The sequence below is a fragment of the Hipposideros armiger genome, unplaced genomic scaffold (genome assembly GCF_001890085.2).
Source record: "Hipposideros armiger isolate ML-2016 unplaced genomic scaffold, ASM189008v1 scaffold_297, whole genome shotgun sequence".
Classification (NCBI taxonomy): Eukaryota; Metazoa; Chordata; class Mammalia; order Chiroptera; family Hipposideridae; genus Hipposideros; species Hipposideros armiger.
Genome location: NW_017731647.1, coordinates 1,143,728 through 1,164,682, shown reverse-complemented (window position 1 = coordinate 1,164,682; position 20,955 = coordinate 1,143,728). Strand labels below are relative to the sequence as shown.

Sequence of the window (20,955 nt, the reverse complement as noted above, 5' to 3'; positions counted from 1 at the left end):
TTCCTCTGACAGAAGATTGGATTAAGCTTGTTCTCTAAGAGGCTGAACCAGAGATGTCCTGGATCCTGGAACACCAGTCACAAATGAGAGTTGGGTGAAATACTGTATTAATGATGGAGATTAAGCAACGTCTGGTAGCCAGGTTTATAATCTTCAGACAGAAGACTGGAGTATCTCTTCACAGAAATTGACTAAAGAGAAAAGACCTCAGGATACCGGAAGTGAAATGGCCAGGTACCTCTCTACCCTGAGGCCCCACCCACTGCACACTGAACTGGCATTCAGCCTGTTAGTACCTTTCTCTTAAGTGTAAACGGATAATTGAAGATCATCAAATATTTGAGACCTAAGCAGAAAAAGGGAATAGAAAAAACAATGATGCAGGATAATGAGAAAACTATTTTTAAAGATATACTTAATATATTTAAAGAACTGGATACTATTTTTCGATATCAAGGTAGTGTTGGCCTCATAAAATGAGTTAGGAAGTATTCTTATCTTCAGATTTTTGAAGAGTTTGAGAAGGATTGGTGTTAAATCTCATTTGAATGTTCAGTAGAATTCACCAGTGAAGCCATCTGGTCCTGGACTTTTGTTTTTTGGGGACGTTTATGATTACTGTTTCCATTTCCTTACTGTTTATCGGTCTAGTTAGGTTTTCCAGTTCTTCATGGTTCAGGCTAGAAAGGTTATATATTTATAAGAATTTGTTCATTTCTTCTAGGTTATCAAATTTGGTGGTGTATAGCCTTTCATAGTATGTTGTATGATCTTTTATATTTCTGTGGTGTCCATTGTAACTTCTCTGTCATTTCTGATTTGATTTGAGTCTTTTTTATCCTTAATGAGGCTAGCCAAAGGTCAATTTTAGTTATCCTTTGAAAGAACCATCTCTTTGTTGCATTAATTTTTTCTGTTGTCCTTTAGTTCTCTATTTCATTTAATCCTGCTCTAATTTTTATTGTTTCCTTCCTTATACTGACTTTGGGCTTCCTTTGTTTTTTTTTCTAGTTTTTAAGGTGAAATCTTAGATTTCTTATTTGAGATTTTTCCTGTTTCTTGAGGTAGGCCTGTAATGCTAAAACTTAGCACCGCTTTTGCTGCATCCCCCAAATTTTGATATGTCATATTGTCATTTTCATTTGTCTCTGTGTGTCTTTTTGATGTCTTATTTCTTTGACCCAGTAGTTCAAGAGTATGTTTTTTAATCTCCACATGTTTGTGGTTTTTCCAGCTTTCTTCTTGTAGTTAATTTCCATTTTGATACTGTTTTGGTCCAAAAATATGTTTGGTATGATTTCAGTCTTCTTAAATGTATTGAGGCTAGTTTTGTGCCCTAGTATGTATTATCTATCCTTGAGAGAGTGTTCCATGTGCACTTGAGAAGAATCTGTCAATGGAGTATTTAGGTTTCCTACTATAATTGTATTTTTGTCGGTTTCTCCCTTTATTTCTGTTAGTAATTGCTTTGTGTATTTTGGTGTTCCCAAGTTGAGTGCATATATATTGATAAGTGTTATGTCTCTTTGATATATTGTGCCCTTTATCATTATAAAATGTCTTTGTCCCTTTTTACCATTTTTATCTTGAAATCTCTTGTCTGATGTAAGTACAGCTGTGCCCGCTTTTCTCTGCATGCCGTTTGCTTGGAGTATCATCTTCCACCCCTTCACTTTGAGTCTGTTTGTCTCTGTAGCTGAGATGGGTTCCCTGAAGGCAACATATAGTTGGGCCTTATTTTTTAATCCATCCGTTACTCCATGCCATTTAATTGGTGAATTCAGTCCGTTTACATTTAGGGTGATTATTGATATATGAGGACTTCCTATAGCCATTTTATCTTTTGTTGTCTCGTTGCTTTGTGTGTCTCTTGTGTTTCTGTCTGCTATTTTAGTTTGGTGGTAATCTATGATTTTTTTTTCCTTTGTTTCCTCTTTTTTTATGTTATGTGTCTTAGTTCTAGATTTTTCTTTTGTGGTTACCTTTACGTTTATGTGAAAAATAGTTTCATATGTATAATAGTCCTTTCTCTTCTGATTGCATCTTATCTCCATTCACCTGTGCAAGTTCAGTCCCTTTTCCCCTCCCCTTTTATGTGTTAGTTGTCACAAATTATCCCTCTTTATGCAATGAATTCTTTTCCAAATTGCAGTAGCTATTGTCTTTTTAAAAAATGCTTTTACCCCCTTAACCTTTGTTATATTTGTTTAATGCCCTATTCTGAAATAGCATTACAATTTCCTGCTTATGTCTGTCTTTTGTCATCTTACTCATAGTTTTGTATCCTTTTGCCTTTTCCTTTCAGGTGGAAGAGCTCCTTTAAGCATTTCTTGTCATGCAGGTCTTGTGATAAATTCCCTCAGCTTCTGTTTGTCTGGAAAAGCCTTTATTTCTCCATATCTAAAGGATAGCCTTGTTGGATGTCTTATTCTTGGCTGGTGATTTCTTTCTTTCGTATTTTTAATATTTGATTCCACACTCTCTAGTGTGTAACAGGGTTTCTGCTGAAAAATCTGATGATAATCTAATGGGGTTTCCTTTATAGTTTAGTCTTTTTTTCCCTGGCTGCTTTGAAAAGTCTTTCTTTGTCATTAACTTTTGACAGTTTTAATATAATGTGTCTTGGAGAAGGTCTTTTTGCATTGAGATAACTGGGTGTTCTGTTAGCTTCTTGGATTCGAGAATCCGGCTTTTTCCGTAGGTTTGGCAGGTTCCCGTTGATTATTTGAGTCAGCTGCCGTTCCCTCCTCCTCCTCTTCTCTTTCTGGTATAGCCAGTATTCTTATATTGGAGTCAGGGAGTTCGTGTAGAATTTTTTTATTTTTTTAAACTCTCAATTCTCTCCTTCCACCTGAGTTATTTCTGGATTTCTATCTCCAAGATCACCAGTTCTTTCTTCCATCTGGTCCACCTTACTTCCTAAGCTCTATAATTCATTCTTTGTCTCATTTATTGAGTTGTCCAGCTCCAGAATTTCTGTTTGGTTTTCATTTTATAGTTCCAATCTCTTTGGTAAAGTAGTCCTTTTGTTTGTTGATATCATTCTTGAGCTCACTAAACTGCCTTTCAGAATTTTCTTGCATCTCATTGAGTTTTTTCAGAACTGCCATCTTGAATTCTGTCATTTAAATCAACCTTCCATGTCTTTGAGTTTGTTTTCTGGAGACTTTTCATCTTCTTTCTGAGCTACCTTATTACCCTGGTTATTTTGTGGCAGTAGATGGATTGTTTCTATACCTGGGCATTTGAGGCTTTGGAATCTTTTTAAGGTACTGTTGTTTTGCTTTAAACAATTCATCAGATTGATAAGTAGAGGTTTTTTTTTCTTTTGTTTTCCAGTAGTTGGGCTGTAACGCAAGCTTTTGTTTTCTCTTACCTGCACTACGGGGACTTCCAGGAATTTGGTGGGGCAGTGTCACCTCAGCCATGGAAAATGCCCCCATACTGTTTGAGGAGGCGGGCATCCCCTCTCTGACTGGGTTGTCTTGGTCTCAGGGCACCACCCCTGTGGTGAGATGTGGCCAGTGATGGGGCTCTGGACCTGTGAGTTCTTAGCGCTGCTTCCCTGCAACCAGAGGCTGCCAACCACCCTGTACTATCTGAGGTGTCCCAGGTGCCTCTACAAGGTTCAGCTGTGATGGGTGAGGGAAGGGTCAGTGGAGGGAGGTGGGTTCCGACGTCTGTGGCTTTTTTTCCACTGGGTTTAGCCGCAGTGTGCACTGGCCACTCAGGCTGGAATGTTGCTTCTGCCTTCCTGGCCCTCGTCGCACTGCTGAGGGCTGTAACCTGACAACCTCTGCTGCTACTATGTCCGCTAGAGCCAGGCTGGCAACAGGAGGGTGAGTGGGGGTCATGTTTCATGCATCTGCGGCTTCGTATTTTCCCTGGTAATGACAGCTGCCAGCTCATGGCCTCCACCCCTTTGCACCATTTCTCTGCCCTCGTCCCTGGTCTGAGCAGCAGTGTGTACCAGCCTCTCTGGCTGGAATGCTGCCTTTACCCCTTCAGCCCTTTCTGGGATGCCGCGTGAGGGCTGCAACCCAGTCCTCCACTGTTACGGTGTCCTCTGGAAGGCTGCCAACACAGGGCTGCGCCTGCTGCTCCAGCGCCTCTGACCTTCCCCAGTCCTGCCTCTGTGCTCGCTCCTTGCACCCACCTTGAGATGTCTCAATGTGCAGATCTCTCAGGCGTCCTTGTATGTTGTGCAGGAAATCCTTTGTTGAATTATAGTTATTCAACTTGCTGAGGCATTTTCCAAAAATATAGTACAAAAGGACAAGGGGAAAAACACATAGAAAAGTGAGTACATTTCATGCAGGAAGGCTAACATCAAATAAGTGTTCCAGAAAAAGGAAATACATGTGGGGGAAGAAATTATCAAATAAGTAATACAAAAAGTTTTCCCAAAACTGACACACACATTTCCAGATTGACAGGAGCTTTTGAGTGATCGGTACCTATGGTAAGAAACATGAAATTTCAGAACGAAAATTTAGAAAAATTCAGTTCAGTCTCCTCATGTGTTTTTCCTGTGAGCCTCTTTTTTCTACTCCCACAAAACACTTCATTTCTGATCACCAAATGTGTGGAAGATTTTTCCCCCCACACCAAGCTATTCTTTGCAGTGCCAGCTGGGTATCCTACAAATTTAACTTGATTCTGACACTGTCTACCTGGAGATAGTGTCAGATCTCCACAGATTAAGGGCTCAGTCTCAAAAGGCTGCTCCCACCCTACTTCAGGTGCCAATCGCAAGTATATAGTAGGTCCCCAGGTTACCCACAGCTTCTGTCCGACTCAGCTGCACATCAGAAGTTCCCATGACCCCCTCCTCAGGCTAGATGGATTTGCTAGAGCGGCTCACAGAACTTAGGGAAACACATTTACCATTTAATTAAAGGATATGACAAAGGATACAGATGAACAACCAGATGCAGAGAGACACATAGGGCGAGATCTGGGAGTGCCCCACTGTGGGAGCTTTGCTCCCCCGGAGTGGGGTACTTACGCCTCCCAATGTGGATGCGTTCACCAACCTGGAAGCTCTCCAAACCCCATACCATTGGGATTTTTATGGCAGCTTCATCATATAGGCATGATCGATCATTCACTCCATTTTCAGCCCTTCTCCCTTCTTGCGAGAAAATTCCAAGCTTCTGATTGTGGCTTGTTCTTTCTGGTGACCAGTCTTCACCCAGGAGCCATCCAGGAGCCCACCCAGAGTCACCTTATTAGAACAAAAGACACTAATATCACCCAGGAAATTATAAAGGGTTTCAGGAGCCCTGTGTTAGGAACCAGGGACAGACACGCACGCATGCACAGGCACACACAAACATTTGGAATTAGAGCTTGAGTTAAGCAAGGAGTAGCGGGAAGGTTCAAAACATCGTATACAAAATATTGGGAGTCAGAATGACATCGGGCCTTTTGGTAGCAACTTCTAGCTCATCTGGAAGGCAGAAGACAATGCAACCTTCGCAGTTCTGAGAGAAAATGACTTGCAGCATAAAACTCTATCTATGCCCAGCCTAACTATTAACCAAGTGTAAAAGGCACCACATAAGGATAGTCAGACCTTCAAAGCATCAAAAAAATGTATCACCCATGTCCCCTCTCCCAGAAAGCATGGGAGGACAGGTACTGTATTATAATGAATGAGTGAACTGAAAAGGCGCAATCCGCAATATCAGGAAAGAGGATCGCCAACCCAGAGAGGTAAAAGGAATTCTGGGATGATGAGGGGATGTCCCAGGATGACAGTTTCTATCAGGCCTACGAAACAACCAGACCAGAATGGAGCAGGAAACTGTGGTATAGACAGCTTCAAGGGGGGAAAAAAAGAAACTATTATAGCATTTGTTGTGTTTGATCACTTTGTGAGCACATTTGTAACACTTCTAGGGAGTTTTAAGACGAATTAGTAATAGGTATGGAAAAAATTAAGTGACTGAAAAAATGAGGCAATTAGAATTCTAAGAAAAACAAAGTTTCTAAGAAAGGAAATATAATCATTGTTTACTACTTGCCTTATCTGGGAACAATATTTATGTAGTCATAACACTCAAAACATCAAACATGAATTTGACTAAAAGTGTGATAAACATGTATGGGGGAAAACTATAGTTCAGAGAGTGTGTGTTTGGTGGTATAATAATAATCATCATTAATACTTGGCATGTATTGGGTTGTCAGAAAAGTCATGACACATTTTTTCCAACGAAAAACATAGAAAAAATACGTCATGACTTTTCTGACAACCCAATAGTATGTGTCTTGCATTCTAAGCATCTCTCTCCTTCTCTCCCTCCCTCCCTCCCTCTCAGTTGATCCTTACATCAGTCCTATGAGGTAGCTTTATTATTCCAATTTTATAGGTGAAGGAACTGAGGCACAGAAAGGCTAAGTAAGAAAGCTATCTCCTCATCTTCCACAGTAAGAAATGAATGCATAGCATCTGTAATTGGAGAAAGCACTCTACACATCTTATTGAGAAATAACAAGGAAGAAATAATTAGGAAGTAGGCATTAAGGTTAAGGAAGGCTGAGGCTAGAAAGAGTTGTTTTTTTGTTACTATCTTTGAAATGTAAGTTAATAAAAATAAAAGTTTCCCATCAAAAAAAAGAAAATATATTAAATGAAATTACTTGAGATATATATATATATATATATATATGTATATATATATATATATATGTATATGAAATCCATATGAGGTAGATGGAGATAGATTGATGGTACGTGGATAAACTGATATCTTTTATTTATGCCAATAGCAAAAACAACAAATCTCAACAATATTCAGGCATGAGCTTCGGAGTCAGATAGACTTAAATATGTATTATTTTTCCTAATCAGCCCCCCTACCTGTAAGAAGATGGTGGCTCCACCTATTGTCACGTGACCTGCAGTGCCTTTCTGTGGGAGGGGAATCCTGCCCCACATACATCTGGCGTCTGGCGTGGTGAACGGAGAGTGAGCAGACCGTGCGCGCTCCCCTCTCGACGCAGCCCTCCCTGTCCTGTCTCTTCTCTTGTCTTTCCTATTCAGTGAGTAGCTAGAGTGGTGAAGTTGGGGTTTGGAATTTTTCTGTGCCTTCGTCTTCACCCCATCCCTCATTTTTAATGCCTCAAACTTCTGTATTTTACCTTCAAGTATCTTTTGAATATGAATGCTTGTCCAGGTAATGTTTCTGATGACCTACTCTCACGGATTGGCCTGCAGGCCGAATCCCCTGGAGCACAGCAGGCACCTTGTTTTACACACTATCTGTTATCTGTCAGCTTTAGTGCAATAGGGGCTGAGTTCAGTAGTTCCCCTGAGATGGGACAGGCCACCAGGCCTGAAATAACCATCTGACCCTTTACAGATAAAACTTGTTCACTCCTGATCTAGATTCCTGGCGTGGCCTTTTTAACTTCCTGTTTTCTTGCCGCTTGTCTCCCTCACCATCACTGAAGCAGGCTTGTTGTTATCTTGTTTCTGTTTTAACACAAATCTGATTCCTTTTTTCATATGATCCTAGTATCCTTCCAATAAATTCACATTCTTAGCATGATTATAATCTTCACAAAAAGCCCTTTGCTTACCTCTCCAGTTTCTCTCACACTTTCCCACCTTTTCACTTCCTCTCTGCTTTTGACCTACTTGAACCTTCTTTAGTTTTTGTCATGCTCTCTCTTCTTTCTGGGTCTTCTCAGATCTTTTCCTGATTTCCCCCTTTTGCTCCACCCCATGTCCATATTTGCAAATTCTTACCCTTCAGGTCTCAGGTTAGATATTTTCCTTTGGAAATCCTTCTTTGACTTTTGAATCTGAGTTAGGTGCCTTTACACATGTTCCTGTAGTTCTGTGCTCGCCTTGTAATTGTTCTTTTATTATTCATCATGTGCCCTAACCAGCTGTGACTGCCTTCTTTGTGCCTGACTCTATGGTAGTTTGATTCTTTTAATGGCAGTAACATGGAAATTTCAGCATTAGGAGATAGACGAGTTCCAGGGTTTCCCTTGTCTTTTATTCCCTGTTAAATACAGAGTCCAATAGTGCAGCGTATTATCTACTGCCAGTGCTTTTGTCTCTCTGCCTAAAAGTAGGAGCTACACTGGTCAAGTGTTACAGTTATATTGGCAGTGTTCGTTTAAAAATGCCAAAGTGAGAGGCAAAGGACATTTATTTGAGATAAAAAAAAAAAAGAATAGCTATTTGGGAAACCCAGATAGTATTCCCATCAGGAGACAAAGGCAAGAGGTAGTATGAGAAAGGGAAGCGGAACAGTTAGATCAACAGAAGGAAGGCATTTCTATAGGTGCAGATTAGCTAACATAGTGACGCTTATTCTAAACAATGTTTTTAATTTTCAGTCCAGTAGTCATAATATCTACTTTCTTGTTACCCTTGCAAGCAGTTCTTTGGGACCCAGTGTTGCTTTAGGCCCAGCCCAAAGGTTATTTTGTCCTGTTTTAACGTTGCCAAGTTTTGAGGAATGAGACTTGCAAAGCAGTTCCTCTGGGATGGTGTTACTCTGGCTCCATTTATATTATTAATTTTTAATTTTTTATTGGGGAACAGTGTATTTTTCCAGGACCCATCAGCTCCAAGTCAAGTAGTTGTTTCAATCCAGTTGTGGAGGGTGCAGCTCAGTGGCCCATGTGGGAATCGAACCGGCAACCTTGGTGTTATGAGCACTGTGCCCTGTGCTCTAACCACCTGAGCTAACTGGCCATCCCTTTATATTATTATTATTATTATTATTATTATTATTTTTAAAAAGGGGGCAAACAGGAGAGGGCTGAATGCAGCCTATAGCTGGAGCTCTGCAGGGGATTTCCAGACCATTCTCTGGCAGCTAGTGCCGGGTTACCCTGATTCTCTCCTATTGTCTTCCCCTGGGCTGCTCCGGGAGAGGTTGTGGCCCATAAGGAAGTTCACTCATAGCTCCCAGGGTTTAATACCATTGAACTTTTCACAGGCAAGCAGCAGTAGCTGAGCTCAAAGAAAACCTCTCCCTACATGGATTAAAAATGCATTTTGTACCTATAGTGAGAGGCAGGATGTCTGGTGGTTTGGAGTCATAGTGTCTGGATTAGAATCTCTGTGCCTTGGTTTCCTCATCTGTAAAGAGAGGAAGATAAATGTACCTAATTCACAGGTCAGTTGTGAGAACTGTATGAGTTAAATAAGTTAATATACATATCTGTAAAGTGCTTAGAATAGTGCCTGGTGCATGTTTCCTCTTATTATACATAACTATAGCTCATGTAGGATAAAAGAGTGGAAGGGTCTGAAAACAAAAGCATGGAGTGTGCTTTTCATCTTTCCTCAGCACAAACAGACAAAAGTATGTGGTGACTTTCTCATCCCTCTCAGGAACAGTGGTCATAAATTTATTAATGACTTCTGTCTCCTTAGGCAAGAAAAATGGTGAGGGAGGTATGGGGGGGGTGTATTTTCCTGCAGAACCCTCATGCATTTCGCTTTATTGTCTGTCTCCCCTTCTATACTGTACACGTTAAAGATGGAGCCATGTTTTGACTTACGTATTGCTGTATTCCTAGCTCAAGCAGAGCACATAGAAGATGCATGTTGAATATTTGTTGACTAAGTGAATAAATGTGCTTCTGTTGCTAAGGGAGGCATTTACCTCTAGTTAATGCTAATTCTAGTTCTGTAACATTACAGGTGAAAAGTCTAGAAAGCAAAGAAAGTACAAAAATGAATTTGGCTCTGAAGTTAAGGCACTTTAAGCTTTTTTAGTTAGAACAGTACTTGATGCAAATTTCCTCAAGACCTATGTCTATTAGAATACAATACAGTGATATTTTTACTTTTTAAAATTTAATTCTGGTATGAATACAGCACAAGGTAATTGTTATTCTCATGAATATTATGCATATTTCAAAAATTAGTATACATGTTTCTTCAAAGGGTTATTTTTTGCCCTGAAATACCTAATTTTCAAATTTTGATTTCTTCTTAGATTTAATTTCATTTAGGGTTTTAGAACAGTCTTCTGTAAAATCTATAGTTTGTAGTTAAATTGGATAGGAACATAGTTGAATTGGATAGAAACAAATCTGTAGTTTGTAGTCAAATTGGATAAAAGTTATAGTTTTTAGTTGAACTGGATAGAAACTAAACTTGTTTCTATCCAGTTCAACTAAAGTTGTTTGGCCGCATCTGTCTAGTTAAACAGAGCTAAAGATCAATACTGGCTCAATGCCTAAAATAGGGAAATAGCAAATTACTGTAATCTGTAATTTTTACATTAATTTTAATGGTTAAGTATCTAATTTTTAAAACTGGATTACGAATTAGCATGTACAAATGTTGATTGAGCATGAAATTAAATTAATCTTTTAGGAGTTTTACTTAGTAATGAGACTAAATTACTAGGCAAATCAAAGGTTTGAAATACAAAAGATAATTCACAAATTTACTTCCAATTCATAATATACAGCAAGGTTTTTATGACTTTCAAATCCTGAGTTTTTTTCTGTAAAAACCATTGTCTACATGCTAATAAAATTGCATAAATTCCTTTGGAGCAATAATGATTAATTTAAGAAGCATTAGAAACTTGGAAATGTAACAAATACTCTGTAATGTCCATGCATTTGTCTTTTAAGAGGAATGAACGTAGTGCCTAATAACATAACAGATTAAGCTCCCTTAATTTGAGATGGCAGAAGACAAAGGCCCTGAAAGGATTCTTTCGTCATCCTCTGAATAAAAGTTCATGACTGGATTTCTGGTTGAATGTGGTAGATTGCTCACACCACATTTATAATCTCTCTCTTCTGAGTCACCATTAAAATGACATTCAAGGAATACATAAAGGGAGTGTATAAAATGGATACATCCACAAAGTCAAGGAATATGATGGAGGAGGGAGATCTCAGCAGATGAGGAGTCAACACATTTTTGGAAGATGAAAAATGAGTGTGGGGAGAGCAGAGAACAAAGGGAGAATTAAGCCAGTTTGGTCTGCAGAGCTTCCCCTAGAGGCTTAGGACTTGCATGCACCAGTTTCTGTGTGAGGTAGAGGTGAGCTATGGGGCCAAAAACGGGGGGTTGAATGAACTTTGTGAACAGAAAGGTTGGACTTAGTTTTCTCTTCAACCCCTTAAAGACAGGCAACAATTCCCATAAGACAGCAGACTGGTGATATTTCTTCTGAGAAAGTTCAGTGGAGAGGCTCTGGGAACAGTGAAACGCAGACAAGAGTCAGGATACTGAAGACAGAATTGTGAGCCCCTTTGTCTAATCTCAAAACTTCCATCATAGAAATCTTCAGCTCCCCTGACCCCCAACCAAGGATGATACTGGAGGATTCTTTTGTTTCTTTGTAACGTCTTAAGGAGTTGTGAATTAATTTTCAGATGTCACTGATCCAGAAAATTTTGAGATAGGAAACAAAGTATAGTTGATGTAACAGATTTATTTGCAAATGATTTCCAAAATGTTTATTCTGCAATGAGTTAATTTTTAACATATCGCTTTTGATAGAAGCTGTTTGTCTCTGAGGGCAAAGAAAATGATGACATTAGAAACTATTTTTTATGGCATTGTTTTGATGTAGTTCAAGGTCTGAAGGATAGAAACAGATGGGACCAAATGAGTTTGCCCTTACTAGGTAATGACTAGATCTTTGGATCATTGGCATATGGACTCGGCTACACTCTATTTATTATTATTTTTTAATTCTTATGGTATGCATTATTATGTTCTATTAGTTTCAGGTGTATAGTATAGTGATTTGACATTTTTATATCTTGCAGTGTGGTTGCCCCACTAATTCTAGTAATCATCTGTCACCGTGGAAACTTATCACAATATTATTGACTATATTCCCCTTCACCTTTTCACCCAGCCGCCCACCTCCCTCCTCTCTGGCAACCATCCCTTTGGTCGTGGTTTCTGTGAATCTGTTTTTGTTTTGTTCATTCATTTGGTGTTTTGTTGTGTTTTTTTTTAGATTCCACATATAAGTGAAAGCATACCGTATTTGTCTTTCTCTGACTTATTTCACTTAGCATAATACCCTCTGGGTCCATCTATGTCACATATGGCAAGATTTCATTCTTTTTTATCGCTGTATAATATTCCTGTGTGTGTGTGTGTGTGTGTAATCCATTTGTCTATCGATGGACACCTCAGTTGCTTTCATGTCTTGGCTATTTTAAATAGCACTGCAATGAGGATAGCAGTGCATATATCTTTTCAAATTAGTGTTTTTGCTTTCCTTGGATAAATAATCAGAAGTGGAGTTGCTGGATCACATGGTAGATTTATTTTTAGTTTTTTGAGGACTATCCATACTGTTTTCCATAGTGACTGTACCAATTTGCAGGCTCACCAACAGTTCACACAGGTTCCCTTTTCTCCACATCCTCACCAACACTTGTTCGTCATCGAATTATTGATGATGGCCATTCTGACAGGTGTGAGGTGATATCTCATTGTGGTTCTGGTTTGCATTTCCCTGATGATTAGAGATGGTGAGCATCTTTTCATGTGTCTGTTGGACATCTATATGTCTTCTTTGGAGAAATGTCTTTTCATGTCCTTTGCTCATTTTTGATCAGATTGTTTATTTTTGAGTTGTATGAATTACTTAAATATTTTGGATACCAACCCCTTATCAGATGTATCATTTGCAAATATATTCTTCCATTCAGTAGTTTGTCTTTTTCTTTTGTTGATGGTTTACTTTGCTTTGCAGAAGCCTTTTAGTTTGATGAGGTTCCATTTATTTACTTTTGCTTTTGTTTCCCTTACTCGATGGGGCATAGCCAAAAACATATTACTCAGACTGATGTCAAATAATTTACTATGTATGTTTTATTCTAGGGGTTTTATGGTTTCAGGCCTTACATTTAAATCTTTAGTCCATTTTGTCTTTATTTTTGTATATAGTGTAAAAGAGTGGTTCAGTTTTTTAAGTTTATTTTTATGCATGTATCTGTCCACTTTTCACACCATCACTTGTTGAAGACACTGTAGTTTACCCATTGTATATTCTTGCCTTTGTCAGTAGATTAGTTGACCATGTAAGTGAAGATTTATTTCTGGGCTCTCTATTCTGTTCCATTGATCTATGTGTCTGTTTTTATGCCAGTACCAAGCTGTTTTGATTACTGTAGTCCTGTAGTATAGTTGGATTTCAGGTATTGTGATACCTCCAACTTTGTTTTTTTTCCCAAGATTGCTTTGACTATTTGTATTTTGCCATTAGTATGTTGATAGGGATTGCATTGAGTCTGTAGATTGCTTTGGGTAGTATGGACATTTTTTTTTCTAAGATTTTTTTTTTTTATTGGGGAAATGGGGGGATGGGAACAGTGCTGGGGAATTGGGGGAAGGGGAACAGACAAGTTGCTGTCGTTTTGTTCTTCAGTCTAGTTGTGGAGGACGTTGCTTCACTGGCCCAAGTTGGCTCCATCATTGCGCTCTTCCCAGGCGAGGCAGATCAGTCGCCAGCTTCTGGACGGCCGCTCACGGCGGCTGCTGGCCGCTCATGCTTGCTGCTGTCTACACACGGTAGCCCATGGCAACCCACTGCCACAGGGGCTGCAGCCTACGCCGTCGCCAGTGGCTCACGGCAGCCCAGCTCCAGGTTGAGCTGTTGTTCAGCATCTTAGCTGTGGAGGGCAGTGTCACTGGCCCTCATATGTGGGATCCGAACCGGGGCCCTCTGGCATCCCAAGCCAGTTCTTAACCATCGCGCCACTCGGCCGGCCCTGGACATTTTAATGATGTTAATTTTTCCTATCCATGAGCATGGTAAATATCCTTCCACTTATTTATATCTTCTTCAGTTTCTTTCTTCAATGTCTATGGTTTTCTGAGTACAGGTCTTTTACCTCCTTGGTTAAATTTATTCCTAGGTATTTTATTCTTTTTGATGTAGTTGTAAACAGGATTGTTTTCTTAATTTCTCTTTCTAATAGTTCATTATTGTTGTATAAAATGCAAACCAGTTTTTAATATTATTTTGTATGCTGCTACTTTACTGAATTCATTTATGAGTTCAAATAGTATTTTTTGTGGAATCTTTAGGGTTCTCTCTATGTAATATGTCATTTGCAAATAATGACAGTTTTACTTCTTCCTTTTCAATTTGGATGCCTTTTATTTCTTTTTCTTGTTTGATTGCTGTGGCTAGGACTTCCAATACTAATTTGAATAAAAGTGGTGAAAATAGACTTCCTTGTCTTGTTCCTGATCATAGAGAAAAACTTCCAGCTTTTCACTGTTGAGTATGATGTTAGCTGTGGGCTTGTCTTATATGGCCTTTATTATGTTGGGGTATGTTCCTCTATCCTCACTTTACTGAAAGTTTTTATTATGAATGGGTGTTGAATTTTTTTCTGCATCTTTTGATATGATCATATTTTTATCATTCATTTTGTTTATGTGGTGTATCACATTGATTTGTGGATATTGAACCAACCTTGCATCCCAGGAATAAATCCAGCTTGATGATGGTGTATGTTCTTTTTAATGTTTTGTTTTGTTTTTTGTAGTGTCTTTGCCTGGTTCAGATTTTCTGTTTCTTCCTAATTCAGCCTTGGAAGGTTGTATATTTCTAGAAATGTATCCGTTTCTTCTGGTTTGTCCAATTTGTTAGCATATAATTGTTCACAGTATTTCCTTATAATTTTTTGTATTTCTGTGGTGCTGCTTGTCACTACTCCTCTTTCATTTCTGATTTATTTGGGCCCCCTGTTTTTCTTATTGAGTCTGGTAAAACATTTATCAATTTTGTTTCTTTTCAAAGAACCAGTTTTGGTTTCATTGATTTTTCTGGGTTTTTTGTTGTTGTTTGTTTGTTTGTTTGTTTGTTTTAGACTTCATTTTGTTTTTTTCTGCTGTGATCTTTATTATTTCTTTCCTTTTACTTATTTTGGGCTTTATTTGTTCTTCTTTTTCTAGTTCCTTTAGGTATATATAATATTTTGATTGTTTATTTGATATTTTTCTTGTTTCTTGAGGTAAGCCTGTATTGCTAGGAATTTCCCTCTGTCCCACAGATTTTTGGTTGTGTTTTCATTTTCATTTGTCTCAAGGTATCTTTTGATTTCTTTCTTGATCTCGTTAACCTTTTCATTGTTTAATAGTGTGTTACTTAGCATGCATGCATTTGTGTGTTTTTCAGTTTTCTCCTTGTGATTGATTTCTAGTTTCATACCATTGTGATCAAAGAAGATGCTTGATATGATTTAAATCTTCTTAAATTTATTGAGACTGGTTTTGTTGCCTAACATGTGGTCTGTCCTGGAAAATGCTCCATGTGCACTTGAAAAAAATACATATTCTGCTACTTTGGGTGAAATGTCCTATAAATATCAATTTAGTCCATCTGGTCTAATGTGTCATTTGAAGCCACTGTTTCCTTGTTTTTCTTCTGGATGGTCTATCCATTGATGTCAATAGGGAGTTAAAATCCTCTACTATTACTGTGTTACTGTCAATCTCTCTCTTTATGTCTGTCAATAGTTGCTTTATATATTTAGGTGCTCCTAGGTTGGGTTTATAGATGTTTACAAGAGTTATATCCTCTTGTTGGATTGATTCCTTTATCATTATGAAATGCCTTTCCTTGTCTCTTGTTATAGCCTTTGTTTTAAAGTCTATTTTATCAGATATAAGTATTGCTGCTTCAGCTTTTTTTTGTTTCTATTTGCATGAAATATCTTTTGCCATCCCTTTACTTTCAGCCTGTGTATGTGTTTTGATATGAAGTGTATCTTTTGTAGGCAGCATATGTATGTGTTTGTTTTCCTGTCCATTCAGTCATCCTATGTCTTGTTTGGAGCCTTTAGTCCATTTATATTTCAAATAATTATTGATAAGTATGTAGTTACTGCCATTTTATTGTTTTCTGATTGTTTTTGTAGTTCCTCTCTGTTTCTCTTTTATTCTTTTGCTCTCTTGTATGTTGATGACTTTCTGTGGTGCTATATTTGGGTTTCTTTTCATTTGTATATTTCTCATAGATTTTTGGTTTGTGGTTACCATGTGATTCATATATATTAAGCTATGTTTACTGCAGCCTATTTTAAGTTTATGGTTGTCTTAAGTTTGAACACATTGTAAAATCACTACAATTTTTATTCACTCCTCCCACTTTTATGTTTTTGTAATTTTTATTTCATGTGTATGTGTTTGTGTATATCTCTTAATTTACTGTTATAATTATACATGATCTTCCTACTTTTGCCTTTTAACCTTTGTACTGGCTTTATAGATGATTGATTCACTGCTTTTATTTATTTTTTTTTTAAGATTTTTATTGGGGAATTGGGGAATGGGAACAGCACTGGGGAATCGGGGGAAGGGGAACAGACAAGTTGCTGTCCTTTTGTTCTTCAATCTAGTTGTGGAGGACGTTGCTTCACTGGCCCAAATTGGCACCATCATTGCGATCTTCCTGGGAGAGGCAGATCAGTCTCCGGCTTCTGGACAGCCGCTCACTGCGGCTGCTGGCCGCTCATGCTGGCTGTTAGCTACACACGGTAGCCCATGGCAACCCACTGCAGCAGGGGCTGCAGCCCACACCGTCGCCGGCGACTCACGGCAGCCCAGCTCCAGGTTGAGCTGTTGTTCAGCATCTTAGCTGTAGAGGGCAGTGTCACTGGCCCGCATATGTGGGATCTGAACCAGGGCCCTCTGGCATCCCAAGCCAGCTCTTAACCAACGTGCCACTTGGCCGGCCCCCCATCCCATGTCTTTTGATTGGAGTGTTTAATCTCTTTACATTGAAAGTAATTGATGTGTATTTAGTTATTGCCATTTTATTTATTCAGGTTTTTCATCTTCTTGAAGAAGTCCCTTTAACATTTCTTGTAATACTGGTTTGGTGGTAGTGAACTCCTTTAACCTTTTCTCATCTGAGAAGCTATTTCTCTTTAGATTCTAAATGATAGCCTTACTTCGTAGTGCAATCTTAGTTGTATGTCCTAGCTTTTCACCACTTTGCACATTTCATACCAACCCCTTCTGGCCTGCAAAGTTTTTGCTGAGAAATCATCTAACAGTCTTATGGGAGCTCCCTGGAAGGTAACTAACTGCTTTTCTCTTGCTGCTTTTAAGATTTCCTCTTTCTGTTTAACCTTTGGCATTTTAATTGTGATGTGTCTTGATGTGGGCCTCTTTGGGTTCATCTTGTTTTGGACTCTCTGTGCTTCCTGGACTTGTACGTCTGTTTCCTTCACCAGGATAGGGGAGTTTTTGGACATTATTTCTTCAAATGGATTTTCACTTCCCTGCTCTCTCTCTTCTTCTGGTACCCCTATGATGTGAATGTTGGCATGCTTGATGTTATCCCAGAGGTCCCTTATACTATACTCATTTTTTAAAATTCTTTTTTATTTTTGCTGTTTCAATTGGGTGTTTTTCACTACCTTGTCTTCTAATTCGCTGATTTGATCCTCTGCTTCATCTAATCTGCTATAGGTTCCATCAAGTGTATTCTTCACTGCAGTTATTGTATTCTTCATTTCTGACTGGTTCTTTTTTATGGTTTCTATATCCTTTTTTATGTTTACTATCTCTTTATTGAAGTTCTCCCTGAGTTCTCTATTCTTCTCTTACATTCATTGAGCATCCTTATAACCAGTGTTTTGAATTCTGTATATGGTAGATTCCTTGCTCCCATTTGGTTTTGTTGTTTTTCTGGAACTTTGTCCTGTTCTTTCATTTGGGACATGTTTCTTTGTCTCCTCATTTTGGCTGCCTCCCTGTGTTTTTTTTTACATAATAGCTAGTTCTGCTACATCTCCCAGTCTTGGCAGGGTGGCCTTATTTAGTAGGTGTTTTATTGGGCCCAGTGGTGCAGTCTCCCATGTCACCTGAGCTGGTGCACCAGGGGTATCTTTTGTGTGGGTTGTGTGTGCCCTCCTGTTGTAGTTGAACCTTGATTGCTTTTGGTACATCATTGGGTGGATTTGACCCTCTGACTGACTGGCTGTGAGAACTGGTTGTGATTACAGTGGATGAGCTATTTTGAGGAGGCTGACCCCATAGATGGAACTCACTGTAGTGGGCTCAGGTTTCTGCTGAGTCCACCCTATGGATGTGTTGTTTGTTTAACTAATAGGGTGGTGCACTGGTATTAATGTGAAGCCTGTCACTGGGTGTGTTGGTTCTGGGGCCTCTTGAGAAGGGCTTTGGTACGGGCCATGGTCATCTGCTGCCTGTGCCTGGCTGCGGGCCATTTGGTTGGAGCTACAAACTGTTCTGCGGTTGGTAGCTTTCTGTACTGGGCTGGGGCAGCCTAGCAAGAGGTAGAGGGCGTGCCACGGCAAGCTGATGCTTGTTTGGGATTTGTGAACCTTTCTGAGATTTTAGGAGAGTCTGCAGCAGGGGCCCAGGCTGACTACTTGTGTGGATTAGCCTCTGAAATAGGTTTGCCATGGTGCATGAAGGGGTGGGGTGAGATCTCAGAGAATCACTAGGGCGGGGCAAGAACAGTGTTAGCCAAGTTAATGGAGATTCAGATATGGTGCTTGCCTGTGTCTGTAGGCTGGGTGGGGAGGGCTCAGCAGAGGATCAAAATAGAGAGAGCTGCCCTCCTAGCACTTACCTGAAGCCTTTCAATTCAGTTCCTCCCTGCATGTCCCTAGTGCCTTTCGAGCTGCTGCCCCAGTGCTGGAGCTCAGAGAAAGTGAATACATCAGTAAGTCCATGTGCGGGCCCTTTAAGAGGAATACCTGGGACTCCAGCAGCCTGCTGTCTCAGCCACAGTCTCCACTGGTTTTCACTGCCAGATGTTATGGGGACCTCTCCCTGGCACTGGAGTCCTGAGCTGAGGAGCCTGGTGTGGGGCTGAGATCCCTGTTCCTCCGGGGGCTCGTACAACTGAGATATCCCTCTTGATTCTTAACTGCCATATATGGATTTAGGACCAGCCTATTTCACGTCTTCACCCCTCCTACTAGTCTCAATGTGGCTTCTTTACATCCTTAGTAAGAAGAGTTCTGTTTAGTTGGTCTTTAGGTAGTTCTCAAGGGCAGTGGTTCGACAGTTTAGTTTAATTTTGATGTTGTCATGGGAAGAGGTGAGCACAGTGTTTGCTTACTCTGCCATCTCAACTGGAAGTGTCTCTAATGTATTCTTTATTTCAATTATTGTATTCTTCATTTCTGACTGGTTCTTTTGTATTTTTCCTGTTTTCATTTTTATGTTTCTTATCTCTTTGTTGAAGTTCTTTCTGAGTTCATCTCTTCTTCCCCTAAGTTTACTGAGCATCCTTATAACCAGTCTTTTGAACTCCGCATCTGGTAGATTGCTTGTCTCCATTTTGTTTAGTTCTTTTTCTGGAATTTTGTCCTATTTCATTTGGCACATGCTTCTTTGTCTCCTCATTTTGGCTGTCTTCCTGTTTTGTTTTGTTTTTTCTTTTTCAATGTATTAGGTAGGTCTACTACGTATCCTGGTCTTGGTACAGTGACCATATATAGTAGGCGTCCTATGTGGCCCAGCAGTCTCCCTGTTTACCTGAGCTGGGTATTTCAGTGGTGTCTCTTGTGTGGGTTGTGTGTGCCCTCCTGTTGTATTTGAGCTTTGATTGCTGTTGGCATGTCAGTGTATGAGATTGACCCTCAGGCTGACTGGCTGTGAGGGCTGGCTGTGACTACAGCAGATGAGCTCTTATGCAGGAGTTAACCCCACAGAGCGGGAGTCACTTTAGTGGGGGTCTAGTGCCAGCTGAGTCCACCTTTCAGGTGTGTTGTTTTTGGAGCTGGTTGTGTGGTGCTTTGGTGTGGTCTGAAGCTGGCCACCAGTTGTGTTGGTTCTGGGACCTCTTGGGTGGGGCTTGGTACAGGTCAAGGTCAGCAACTGCTTGTGCCAGGCTTGTAGTAGGAGCTACAAAGTGACCTGTGGTTGGTTGCTACTTGTGCCAGGTTTGGAGGTGCTTGGGAGAGGCTAGTCTGTAGACTGAGGCTGGCTACCACTCCTATCAGGCTTGGGACCCTTCAGCAGGCACCACAATGTGAGCAGAGGCCAGCTGCCACTTAATTGAGGGAAGATTTAAAGCCCCTATTGGCTGCTGCTTATTACAGGTTGGGGTTACCTGATGGGAGTTACAGTGCAATTTGAGATGGGTCGTTGCTTATGCCAGGCTTGGTGTAGCTCAGCAAGAGGTACGGGCACACTGAGGCCAGTCGCTTCTCGTTTGGGGTTCGTGGACCTTTGAGAGATTTTAGGAAAGTCCGCAGCACAAGCTAAGGCAGGCTGCATGTGAGGAGGAGCTGCTAGAAGAAGTTCAGGCTGGGAATGCAAGTTGGGTAGGTCAGGGTGTCAGGGAATCACTAGGGTGGGGCCAACAGCATTAGGTTAATGTAGAGCTCAGATTTGGCACCCACCTACACCTGCTGGCTGGGTGCGGGGAGGGTTCAACAAAGGAACAGTGCCACCTGCCAGTACTCTGTCCCAGAATGAGCTGCCCTGACCCCTGCTCCTCCAGGCTTCGCCCTGAAGCTGGTTATTTTAGCTCCTTCCCTTATGTCCCTGGTGCTTTTCAAGCTTCTGCCTGTGCACTGGAGCCCAGAGGAAGTGAATTTGTGAGTAGGTGCATCTGTGCTCATGTCCTTTAAGACTTGTAGCACCTAGGTTTCCAGCAGCCCTTTGTGTCACTTGGATGCAATCCCTGCTGGTTTTCCCAGCCAGATGTTATGCAGACTCCTCTTCCTGGCACTGGAGCCCTGCTGGGGAGCCTGGTGTGGGGCTGAGACCCCTTGTTCCTTAGGGGGGACCTCCTCAGTTGAGTTATCCCTCCTGTTTCTTAACTACCATATGGTAAATGTATCACCTACCCATTTTGCATCTCTGCCCCTCTACGAGTCTCAAAATGGCATCTTTATATCCTTAGTTTTAGGAGTTCTGTTCAGCTAGTCTTTAGGTGGTTCTCAAGGGTGGATGTTCTATAATTTAGTTGTAATTTTTTTTTT

The 20,955-nt window shown here is 40.2% G+C and overlaps 1 protein-coding gene across 5 annotated transcripts in view; it reads left to right on the top strand.

Annotated features, from left to right (window-relative positions):
• PHTF1 (putative homeodomain transcription factor 1) overlaps positions 1 to 20,955 on the top strand; it is a 53,973-nt gene that overhangs the window by 6,263 nt on the left and 26,755 nt on the right. The window contains exon 1 of one of the 5 annotated variants that reach the window (XM_019659200.1): positions 125 to 234. The exons of 3 other annotated variants lie outside the window; for them this stretch is intronic. The gene's annotated coding sequence lies outside the window, so the exon portion shown is untranslated. Of the gene's footprint in view, positions 1 to 124; positions 235 to 7,031; positions 7,051 to 20,955 lie in introns of those variants that run through there. One more of the 5 variants, XM_019659199.1, reaches the window with a different exon arrangement.